Source organism: Bombus terrestris, chromosome 2 (assembly GCF_910591885.1).
Source record: "Bombus terrestris chromosome 2, iyBomTerr1.2, whole genome shotgun sequence".
NCBI lineage: Eukaryota > Metazoa > Arthropoda > Insecta > Hymenoptera > Apidae > Bombus > Bombus terrestris.
The window spans coordinates 17,176,532-17,189,795 of NC_063270.1; the positions used below are offsets into that span (position 1 = coordinate 17,176,532).

Consider the following 13,264-nt stretch of genomic DNA (forward strand, 5'->3'; position numbering starts at 1 on the left):
AAAATTCGTCGAAGAACGCTCCAGTGCTATTCGCGTGGCAATTTGTTTTGGTGTTTATGACGAACGATATTGCGTTGATTCGATGAAGAATGAATTGCGCGTATCGCGATTGAAACTGGACAACTCGCACTCCAACCAAGATACAAGGAATATCTATAAAACTAATAACTTATCGATAAACGATATAGCGATGTCGTTGAGTATCTAGTAGCTCGTTGTAGTATTTCTATGAACGTAATTGCATTAATTTAATCGAAGATGGATTACTCGTATCAGAACAAAAAATGGAAAACTTCTCGTAACGACGCAACAAATGTTTGTAAACGTTTACGAATTGGATTAGAATATCAAAGAACAATACGTAATTTGCAAAGTAACTTGTTTAGATATTTATACGAACGTCGTTGCATTGATTCGATCGAAGACGAATTACCCGTATCATGAAAAAGAACGGAGAATTTATATCGTAATAACTTCACGAGCAATGTTTATTCTCGATGGTACGACGAGCTAAGCGTTAAATGATGACGAGTTATTAATTTCTGGTTTCTGCTCGTTCTTTTAAAAACATCCGTCCTGGTCTTCCCGATAAGCATCGTCTGCAATTCAACGAGCGGAAGGCGGGCAACCGTTGTGCAACAAACACGCGCAACCTGAACAATGCCTCGTTTCAACGTCGCGTCGCCACGTATCGGATACGCGAAAAGAATTTCGTGGCGGGGAAATGAAAGGATGAATGTCGCGATTATCGATACACATCGGTTCCGTGTACCGTTTTCAAGCTACATACCCAATATGACGTGAAAAGGGCCGTTCTCGTTCGCTCTCTTCCATTTCTACGTTGATCTTTGTCGCACACTGGATGGCACGGTCGTCTTGCCGGTCGTGTTTTGACAGTTGCTGCTCTGACACCTCTGGCACATTCATTAGAAAGTGGTTCTCAATCCCAGGTAACCGTGGAGGGTGCAGTATAATTTAATTTTGGAAGTTGATGTAAACAGATATTCGAGCGTTCACGCTTATTGTTTCTCTTTTTTACACTTTGTTGGAGAATTGAAAAATATTTTAACATAAAATACGGATTTCCGCGGTGTTATTACGGAAGTTATTAATTGCTAATATCGTGAATGTTTATGAAAATTTATTTTTTCATCGACATAACTAAGGAAATGGAGATTTGTTATTGTAAATATTTTGACGAGCACTTTGGATATTTTATATATCTTTGTATAATATGCGCATTTTTTCATCTTAATAATTTCACGGTCCAATTATCCCAAATAGCATATAACGTTTAATCGAATCATTATCGAGTATACACGACCCACCGCGAAGATCCAAATTTCAACAAAGAGATCCATTTACGAATGCTACGCGCAAATAAAAAAATTTTCGATGCCTTGCCATCTGAACATTTGCTCTTCGAGCCGCCGTGGTAACAAAACGTTCGCGTAAAAATCTCCTTCGGTGATCGTTATCGATACGATCGAGTCCCCGGCTTCTTGTTTCTCTATCAGCATTCAGATGGATAAAACTGGGGAGCGTAATCTATTAAGAAGGAGAGGCGCTCTAGTTGAGAGACTCTGATAGACATCCAGCTGTCCGGATTTAGATGTTAGGATAATACGGTGTGGTCGGGGCCTTACAACAAAATAATGTAGTCCACTCTGAATGGGGGAGACCCGGAGTGAGCGGGAGGGCGAGATGGGGAAGCGGGGAGAGGCGTCGACAGAGGAAAAAGAGAAACAGAGATGGCTGACGTTCATGGTGATCGAGAAAAGGAGGACGAAGCGAGATCAGCAGAAGAGTATCGACAGAGAGTAACTATTTCTCTAGTGGTTATTTGTAGACAGATTCGACGACGTGACAATACCGCGAAAACCATAATGGGGGCCCACAGGGTCCCTACTATGGGAGGCCTTAGTGAGATTACGATGCCCACCAGGTATTTGTTGTAGGTCTTAGGCAGGCGCTGGGGTGCCATGGAGAGGTGTGAAAGTGATGGTAAATCTTCGTTGGATCTTTTTAAAATCGCTATTCGCCATTGTTGCGGTAAGAAGTTTTTCAGGCTTTACGGATCTTTCACACTCGTGGATCCCCGTTTCCTTCCCTCCCTTTCGCTCGCTCGTGCACACGTTCTATATTTTCGATCTGCCCTTCCGGCAGTGTCAGCGAGATCATGGACTCTTGGCTGCTTAAGGGTGCGATCAGAACTCGAAAGGAAGAGGGAGAAGCCGCGATACTCACCGAGAGAAATCGGTATTGTGCTGGAGAGATCGCAACAAGGAATAATGGAGCATCATGAACGGTGACGCGGAACGATCCACAATGCGGCAAATCGCATTTCCATTTCTTCGTCTTTTGTAAAAGTTAGAAGTTCGAAAGACACAAACGATGTTTCCATGCGTATAATAAGATACACTCGTACCTTAGACTTACGTATGGTAACCGACTACGGAACGATCGATTCAACTAGAAAAGGACACGTAAATCAAACGTAAGCATATGTAACATGATGCATATGACGGTGTACACATATGTTGTACGTTTTAACATTTGATTAAATTAAGACATGTCTTTTCTATTAATTAGTAAAAGTGATCGTAAAAGTAAAATTGATCGCATAGAGTAAAAATAACGATTACCTATAAACTAAAATAAAATAGTAAATTATACTAAATGTATCTTTGAAACTTCCATGAGAACTAAGCACGTGGACACGAATCTGTTTAAAGAAATGCCGCATAGAAACGTCGTAAGCAAGAAAGAACGTATATCAGGGTGTAATTCTATTATATAGAGTTTTATTCTCACCCTGAAATGTCTACAATCAAATATTTTTTTCTGGATACTTTTTCTGAAATCTTTTCAGCCATCCGATGATGGAGAAATATACCCTCGGTCGATTAAAGCGTCTCGCATGACCTGCTACAACCCATAATAAACTGCCCCATTGCAAATTACAAATTCGAAAATCGGCGTGTCGACTTTCATCGGGGGTCTCGTATCGTATCCGAGTTCACACGGGGTTAATGAGAGGTTAGATATAACTTGCCATTTTGGACCATAATGCGACACCGGCGCCCATTTAATTTAAGTATATCCCGTGCATAGGATTTCAATGGGGGTGTGTCACGCGTCACCCCTGGCCCCTTCGGCCAGGCCTGCGACAACTTCATGGGAAAAACAAAATATTTAGCTAACTGGAACAACTGGCTGAAAATATTTTCTTTCCTCGATAGATTATTGTATCGTGACAAACACTGTTGTTATCGAATCGAACAATAATGAATTTTGATCGAGGTTTTAGTAAACGATTCGATAAATCCAAGAGATAATAGGTGAGGCACTCAGAAGCCAAGCTGATCAATTTCGTTTCCTCACGCTTCTCCAACTTTATCAACTAATTTTATCAACTTCCGATGATCTGAAATCAACCTAATTTCAATTAACTCTAATTCCTTAATTTCTTTCACGCGATAGAAGGTACGATTAACGTTTAGTATTTTTTTTTTTAAATTAAATGATTTATATCTTGATGGGGTTTATCGGATTAGCTGCCGCGTGGCTTTAAAATTTAAAAATGCGCGTTTCATTTCACAAAGTATAATCAGGTGTGGAAATACGTATATGTACGTATGTTCGAGATAAGAAGGAAATTCTTGGTACATCTACGTCCAAGCTGTCACGTATCTGCAACATATATGGATATGTCAGGCGTCGCTACTGCCCCTGCGAGGTACTAAGCTGCTTACCACTCTGGAGTTTATGCTGTATTATGTTCGATGGGGTACCTTCTAACTCTATAGAACTTACGTGGAATCCGTATCTCGCCTGCTATACACGCTACGTTATCTTTCAGTCATACGCGCGAGGTACCAATACGACGTTCTCCAAAGATCAATGAACAGAATTCAGCCTCGCAAACAATTATAAATATACTAATAAGTTACTTCAATACGAAGTAACTATATAAAAATCCCCTGGTTAGCGGAAATAAAAAATCTCATCCCTTAATATTTACGAGCGACGATAACGTTGGCCAATTAATTACTTTCATTGTAGCTGCAGTTTGTACATAAAACAACCGTTCGTCGTTGTAGTTCCCTTTTTTCTCTCCAGCTACGATCTTTGGCCCCTTTCAGCAACAGGACCGGCATTTCGAGGAAGTTTCTGACGAGGGTATTACGCAAAACTGTATCGGCTTTTCCGTGTTTTGATTTCGCTCGAAAAGCGATGGAACGAGAATGGAGGGTAAGAGAAGGCCAGATACTTAGCCGAGGACTAACAGCAGGCTACGGATTAAAGGGGGTGAAATGTTATTATTGCAAGGGGTACGTCTGCGGCCGTGAGTACTAAGTAGCCCGGTTAAGTATGTTGTTTAAGCCAACACTGTAAGTAACCATTCCCCCGAGAAATTGCCGTGATGACATCGTACCCAAGTCGAAACTCCGTTCGCGTGGAATACTTCAGCATCGAAGTGCCTTGTCCAGATGGCTCTTCTAATACCCCGTTTTTAGGCAAGCATCGTGGAAAACCGAGGCGCTCGTGTCATGATACACGATGGCAAGAAAGGTAACACGTTCGAAGTATTGGGAAACTTCGACGTCGTTTATCAACGATGCATACCGTGAAACCGACTTACGTCAAGCGTAAGACACGTTTTTATCCATCATTTTCCTCCACAAATATCGCAGACGAGAAGACTTTTTCACACTTTTTACATTTGTTACAGACATTGCCTAGTTCGTGTAACATAGGTGAATAATAGATGTTAAATAATGACAAATTATGATTATCATCGGTTCAATGTCCACAAAATGATCAGTTAATGATTATTGTATACACATAGATTAGACATTTACGATAGACATTCCACTATAACAAATTGCAAGGCTTAAAAATGATATCAATGATATGATGGCAACCCATCGAGTTCTTTCTATCTTTTCTACCTCATAGAAATATATTTTGTAAGAATAATTACTTGTAATATTAATTTTATTATTTGTAAATACTTGAAAGTTTGATAGTTTTTCAAGTGCTTTTCCTGGGATTATCGTCTTTTCTCTTTTTCGACGTATCATCCTTGCGTTGCTGCTTTGTACGAGATAAAAATCTCTCTAATAGCGTATGAATTCATACGAATCGATGTTTCTGCAGTTTATGATACCTACATTACGTGAAAGACACACTTTTCTTCCTCCTTTCCTTTTATAAAATACGCATCCTTTTCAACGGCACAACAGATGCTGGATGGTAAGTTTCTCCATCGAGGGAAATAATTTTATACTTTCAAGTACGGAAATATAGAAACATAGGCGCGAAACGTTCACTTCCTGACGAGCGAGAAGGAAGTTCCTTCGATATCCAACGTGTCGCCGTGGTTAAACCGCGTTGAACGAATAATCATCGAGGCAAATTCCAGCTTCTAAGGCGAGAAGCTTTTGTACGACGGGAAAATGACAAATGCACTACCTCGGACCGAGATTAAAATACGCTATTGCCGTTATTAGAGACGAGTTTTGAGCCTTTACTTCAAGATAGAACGGTAACAGACGTATAATTTCCTGGAAGCTTTGAATTGAACAACTCTCTTGCTCCGCCAGGTCGAGTGAGACGAGTGTAACCGGCTTTCAAAGCTTTGAGGGTGAGGAAGCTCATTAACGAGAGCTTTCTGTTCCTTCTTCCGTCTCTCTCACCCTCTCTTTCTCTCTTGGTTACATCGACGCACCTTCCATCTTAGCATCCGATATCCTTAACGGAGCTGGCTGAGACCAATACACCCTTACCCCCTTTCGCGTTTCCTCTCCTACCAAACCGAACCGAATTCCTTATTTACATAAATACGAGAGCTTTAATGGCAGTAAATTGCGGTAAATTTAGCTCATAGGGTGCAACGTGTGTAATTTCCACTCGTGCTGCCGGGATAAAATAAGTCTTCGACGCTTTCAATAGGATACATTCGAAAAACAGAATGAAAAATACGTCTCTAATTACGTTAACGCTTAACTAATGAGGTGTTTATACCGCGAACAGTAACTTTAAATTAATCGAAATACTAAAGTCGAAATAATAAAGTTGCGTCAAAGTGGCTTTAATCATTATGTAAAATTATTCGCAATTGCATTACCGTTTAAACGATATAACATCTTGCACGTACGTTTGCAATGCGATCGTTTCGTGTAACCAATCGACGCAGTGCACAGTTAAGGGTGTTAATATTCGTTTCAATAAACATTCGGTACAAAGATAATATATTTCAGCGATAAAAATACAGCCAGCTTAACTCTCTTCGATTAACCTACAGCTCGTTCTTTTAATAAGCTCCATCAAACATATCTGGCACGTTAATGGTACAGACATCGGGGACCATCGATTTCTTCGAATTCCGTGTCGATCTCGCGGCAATAAAACCAATCAAACTTACAAAGGCAGATAGAACTGGCACGTACCGTGATTACTGTCGCTTTTAATGACACTTTCTTCGGTGACTTGTAATAGTAGTATACGGGCGCGTCGAACGTAATTATTCCTCTTCGTTACGATCGAATGAATTCAATTAAACGGTGAGCATCTCTCTCTCCCCCCGCTCCCTCCCTCCCTCTCTCTCTCTCTCTCTCTCTCTCTCTCTCTCTGTGCACGTATTTCCGCTATCGGTACTCGTGGAACGTTCGTTAACGGCACGTATGTATGTTTCCACGAACAATTACCGCGCAACGTCATTAATTTCATTCGAAGTGAAAATATCTACTTCGTTGCAGGGTAGAATCAAAGTTTCCCTTCGTCGCGTGGCCTCGTGGCAAGAGCAAGAGATAAAGAGGTACGCGAGACGTTGCTCTAGGAAACCGTTCGATCGCCAATCCAAACGAAATCGCAGGAAAGAAACGTGACGAGAGAAGGATTCCTAATTCAACGTACGTGACTTGTGCTTCTACGTCGACAGCTTTTTAACCCTTTTGCCCTGCCTCCGCGGCGGCGAAAAAGTTTAAGTATCCCCGGGTTGACTTAAATACAGACAGCGAGATGTGGTTAATGCAACCGCGAAATAAAGGGCGTGGTTTTAACGCGCAGCCGAGGATTGGCTGTTGAACTTGGCTACCCGGTCGATACTGGCCGACTATATCTGCTCGACCTGTATACTTGATACTTATCCGGCAAGCGTGTATGTACATCTGATCTCTCACCGCTGCTGAAGAGGTGTTGGTATCCCCAGGCCAGGATCGACACGGCAAGATTCAGCGGTAGAAGGTAGACGAGCAAACTGCGAATCTTCGTTTCGCTGTGTCTATCGACCGCTTCAACATGAAACTATTCCCCGATGGTAACGTTCGCAAGAATGGTCTCATTGATGGTGAAAAATCGAATTTCTTAGCGTATATGCATAATGGTAGCGAAAGGAAGAATATAATTTCGTGGATAATCTGGTAGCGATGCGCTGATAGCGATCTGGCAGATTTTACATGATTTCAACGATTTCGTTTTTACGTATAATTATCATAGGAAGGTAGTAAGAGAAAATAATGATCTACAGACAAATAATTAAAAATAAATTTAAAATAATAATATTCGGAATATCGTCGCTTTCTTTTGCTCTTGCAAGTATAGAGTTGATCGGTACGATGGTAAAGTCGCTTCTTCGCGGCTCGTATAATCGCGATCGTAATTAATTTCTATTGGTATAAGCCTGGACGTTCCGTGAAAGTGATCGAGTATTCTTTTATTACACGGCTATTATTGTATCGCGTGGTCGTTTATATTAATCTTACTAGCGAGCGTTCGTTGTGTTAACGACGATTAGTCCTCGAACTATTATATCCCCTCGGTGCAAACGCGTTCCATCGCGTCGAGACAGAGAAAGACGTTTTGTATCATCGGATGAAGCAATCTCGACCGCGTTATACTAATATAGAGTATGAAAAAAGAGATCTACGGAAGGCTGAACGAGCCCGAGCAGACGATCAATCTTGATTTCTTAATGCGACATTAATAGGCGGTGATTAAAATCTTCTTAATGATACCGCGACTTTCGTCATACGGATTGCAGATTAAATCACGCGATTGCCTGCAATTTTCAACAGTAAGCGAAGATTCGTCTCTTAATAATGCCGCTGTACCAGCGGATTATTTCGTCGAAGGGAAAGTACGTATCTCCCGGCTATCATGCGATTGCTTATGGGTCAAGTGCTAGGTTAATCATAATAATCAAGTAATATGTTTTTGCACACGTAATTTTATACAATATCTTAGACGTTATCTAATTGCAATAGTTGTACTTATTTTCAAATTCCAACGAAATTACCCGTAATTACGTAGGAATTACAATACGGCAGTCGTAAGATATCGAGAGAATGTCGTTGACTTGTTCTGCGTCGATTTATAAAGATTTATAAAGATGACGTTAATCGGAAGTCTAACGAATTGGATGAATTTTTATTACTATGAATCATAAAAATGGTATATTAGCTATGATATCCGTTTTTCATCAAATCATACAACGAAATCGTAATTATATTTATATGATATATAAGTATAATAGTATAATATAATAACGATATATATAAGTACGTTTAAGATCACTATTATTTCCCACTTTGTCTTTTCTTCAAAACTATACATTACCCACGAGGTCCTTTTCATAAATCACAACTTTCCAACTTTTTCTTTACTCTATTAACATTAGAACCATTTAACGTTACTTTGAAAATCTCAGTTTTACTCGAATTTCCTTAAATTCCATAAAACGAGTACCTAATTATTTTGAGAATGTAAATGTGTTTAGAAAATATTGCCCAATTATCGAACGATTAATTCCTATGTATCTTCGATGAATCTACCGCTATAAAAGTGATCTCGATGACGTTCACCGATGCTGCCCCTATGGTCAGTCGACGAACAACCGACCGGAAAACTTATATCGCCGCACAAAAGCGAGTAGGTTAGTATAATAACGCGATATCCATAATAAACGCGACCGGTATCCTCTCATTGAGGGCAACAATGCCTCTGATAGATGAGTTAATCGGTAAGTTCCTCCCCGGTGGAGCGAGGAGCCCGACTCGACGTTTCATGTTTCATTGTGAGGCATCGTTGTTCGAGGACGTCGACGACGTCGCCGTCGACGATGTCGACCGTTTTTACACGGTGCGCTCTACCATTGAACGGCGTGAAAAACGCACGGCATGTCCAAGAGAATGTATATTCAACGAGGAAGGAGTAAACTCGACGTGATTCTAATCAGTGACACTGCGTGATTTTTAACCTTGATTTATGAGTTTTAGAGAGTAAAATCGATCGGGCGATTTGAAAAAAGAAGGATGCCGAGTTTAAGATGAATAATAATAATTCCTATTTAGACGAACAGTTTCGATCCTTTGCGTCAGTCGATATAACGAGCAAAAGCAAAGTAACGTAAATAGCAGGAAAATTGTAAGTGTTGGAAACACGGTATTAAAAATAATTGATAATTGTTACATAGATAGAGGTAATTTTGATCTTCCGCCTCGATTCATAAATACATCATGGTCGAACAAAATCAACAAAATTGGGTAATTACGAATTGGTAATTTAAAAATTTTCAAGATATTAAAAACTAATTCTTCTCTAAATAGATAATTTCGATTCTTGTTGCATCGAACACGGATAAAACCAGGTATTGCGCGTAAATATTTCCAGAGTAAAACATACACTCTTCATTTTGTATTTGTACATTGTACGGGCACAAGGAAGTCTGCGGAACATTGCCTCGAAGGATTCAGGACTCCTATTATCCGGATCAGTATTTGCCAGTGGTTGCCAATGTAACTTCCAATCGAATATTTTTCCTTGTCGATATCTAGCGATCGAAGGGAGGAACAGTTGGGAACTACTGATCGCCAGAGGAGTAATTCATCAGAGAGGATGCTGGGACTGGCGGACCTCCGCCTCCCTCTTCTTCTTCGAGGTTTTCTATCGTTTCTCATTTTCTATCCTCGTTTCTCTCGTCGTATCCCTGTTGTATTCTAACTTCGACGACGGCCAACGAGGTCAAGCCGCCGCAGTCTGTGGTTAATTTGTCGCTTCTTTCGTTCTTATCCTGGCGTTAAACGTCGTTGGTCACCTCGTTTCGAACGTTTATAAGACGAAATCGATGGCCGACCTATCGCTGACCGAAGAAGATCGTCGACCGATAACGAGCTTAAATCCAACGTGTCGTGGTTTCAAGGAAATTCAAGCGACATTCGAAGATAGTTTGGCATTTCTTTTCTTCCTCTTTTAAATCACTTAAAATCCAGGAGAATTCAATAATGGCAGACGTTCACTCTCATCAACGTAACTGCACGCAAGCCACGACCGACTGCAACCTAAACGACAAGAGGGGAGGCAGGCTATATTAAGGATTGATTGACAAACAGGCTGACCCACATTTGCGAACGAACGCGAACCAGCACACGCGTTCGTAAGCAAGTCCTTAAAAGATACATTTCGTGCGGATAATTATACGGCAACTGTTCGAGGAAGCAGAAACGGCACGTGTCCGGTTAATTTCTGAATTTCAGGCTTGCAAAAAGGAATGAAATTGTTCTTGGAAAATGGCCGTCTCTTTTTTTGCCAAATTACTCGGTCGCGTGAACGAAAGACAAGCACGGAGGCTTGTTAAAACGATGATTAAACGATGCGATCCTCGCGCGATTCCTTTCCACCTACCGGGAAGAATATACGTGTATATCTTTATCGTCGATATCGACGCCAACTAAAGCAATACTCCGGCTTTTAAAATCGTCCAACAGCGAATGGTTTCTCTAATGGATTCCGAGAACCGTCAGACGTCGTTGCTTTTCTTTCTTTTTCTCTCCTTTTTCTCCCTTTTTCTTTTCCTTTTTTTCTTTTTCTTTATTTCATTTTACCGTGGAACCGAGCGAATAAATCTCAACCTCGATGATCCTGCCAGCCACTCGATTTCCTGTGTACATGTAAATCCACTTGAGAAATAAACTTTCCCGATAAATCGGTCCTTCGAAGCATCCAGGTTATCCTGTAATCAATTATAACGCTCTTCCCGAACCGGTGAAACGAATCCAAACGATTCCGAGGAGCGAAAGGGTTCATGATTGCGGAAGTTGCAGCAGCAGGTCCTTCTCACCGCGAGGCCTCTCGCCTCTTTCCCTTACCGTCCGTGGAGGCAGAGCAAATTGCCTCATTCCGCACGAAGAAACGGAACGTTTTGTCCTGGCAGGCGTCTCTAGTCGATATTAACTCGAGCCACGGACGATCTGGCGCGTCCTGATGATTTCATCAGGCCCGTCTCCGCAGGATCATCATACTTTGTAACCGCGCGGCAAAAAGCAACTGCTCGGGCCAGGACACGCCAGGAAATATATGCCCGTAATACGGCGTGGATTCAACGCGTCCGCGCGCAACGGGTGACGTATGATGATAGTGTAGCCCAGGAGAATCAAGATGGCCGTAATAATATCATTATCCCAGTGGTCTCCATCGGTCGTTCGGGGCCTCGAGTAAGACATTTACCGTAACGACCGGCCATTCGTTATCGAGTCCCCGGCTTGCCTAACCTCTGTAGGAACCGCGACACCGACAGAATTCTCAACAGAGAGAAGGTCGTAGATACCATCAACCCGTTGATGCCTCTCTCGATCTCTTTCGATGCCCGCTAACGTTTGCTTCGAGATTCAGACACTGGGAATTCGGGTAAATGATGAACGAACCACGAACTATATACACGTATATATAAAGTTCGTCGTATTATACAAGTTCGATAACTACCGTTGGTTGGCGAGCCTAATCTACCAATTACCAAGAGAACCTGATTCCATCATCGTCGCTTGACGCGACGAACGCAAGGCAAACGTTTACTTTGCTACATAGATTATAACGTGATTTTTATTCCTAGCTACGAGACATCTTCCGCTTCGCGTAAAATTATTGAATCCACGAACGCGTCTGTACCACGGACCGATAACTCGAATTGATCGCTTCGACTCAGCAATCAGTCAAGCGAGGCTGCGTCAACAGGCTTAACCGAGCGCTACAGAGGCTTGCCTATACTTCATCCGTTTCCACACATGCTCCAGCGTCAGTTTTTCTGAAGACCCATAAAGCCTCTATCACCATCATCATTATCGCCATTACTGTGCATCCGCTAACAGTCAGCTGGATTCGAGAGCCACGCGTTGGCACGCAGGTAGTCGGGAAAGAGAGTTGTTTCTTTTAGAGTCGTAGAGAGGAGAAACGCGGGTACCTATGTCGATAGCGTTCGAAGCGTCATAAACGAGCGACATTTGTTTAGCGAATTTCACGGTGCATGCTGCATTCATCTCTCGGCTTGGCCACACGATCATCTCGTCAGGTCGTTTCATTGTCGGCTTAGAGGTTAGGTTTAACATGGCCGAATGACGGTGTACGGCTTCATTAAGGCTTTCCACGGTACACCGTTGGTGGCGCTAGTGATGTATATTAGCGATATCTCATAAGCGGGAACGGGAATTAAAAAACAAGGGATACGAATAAGAGGAAGAAAGGCAAAAAGGCTAATGACGTCAGCGTCAGGGCAGCTGCCTCGGTTATTAATTAAGAATACGGACAGACGAACGGACCAAGTGATCGTACCAGCCTGAAATTTGCCCAGGGGACCCCGGGAAATTAATCGTGCACGATGGATTCTGAACTTAGGAGACCGACCGACCCGAGATATGGATACCTCTAGGCTACGACTACGCGTGCTAGCAACACCAAAACTTAATTACCGTCGAATGCACGGCATGGAACCCACAGAAGCTTACGGGGTAGACAGAGAAACAGGAAAAAGTGTTTTACGGCTGCTAATTAATACGAAACCGTCTAATGGTGAAATTCATCAAAGAATCATCACCGATAAACTTGATGCGGCTACCTTCGCAGACGAATCGTTTTCAAACGACCTTACGACTCGAACGTTCGAGTTTCGTGCTTGATCCATCGGATTGGGAAATTTACAATTACGCAATTTTTATAACTTAGAATTCCAATTTAATTTCTCTTAACCGACCAGATTTTAACGAGCTCTAACAGCGTGCTTGAAACGCGTTAAAAAAAAGAAATCAAATACCAAGCGATACAAACTTTATTCCGCGACGCGATAATTAACGACATGGCAATATCATCGGACACGGCGGCTAAAAACCAGCAGGGAAACAAGGGAAATCAACGAGTCACAATGAACGTAATCACGGGAAACGTTGAAGTTTATTTCTGCCGGATAATTCATAGGATAAATTAGAATCCTAGC

The 13,264-nt window shown here is 41.8% G+C and overlaps 1 long non-coding RNA gene across 1 annotated transcript in view; it reads right to left on the reverse strand.

Moving 5' to 3' along the window:
* LOC125387174 overlaps positions 1-13,264 on the reverse strand; it is a 90,026-nt gene that overhangs the window by 52,801 nt on the left and 23,961 nt on the right. The window lies entirely within an intron of this gene.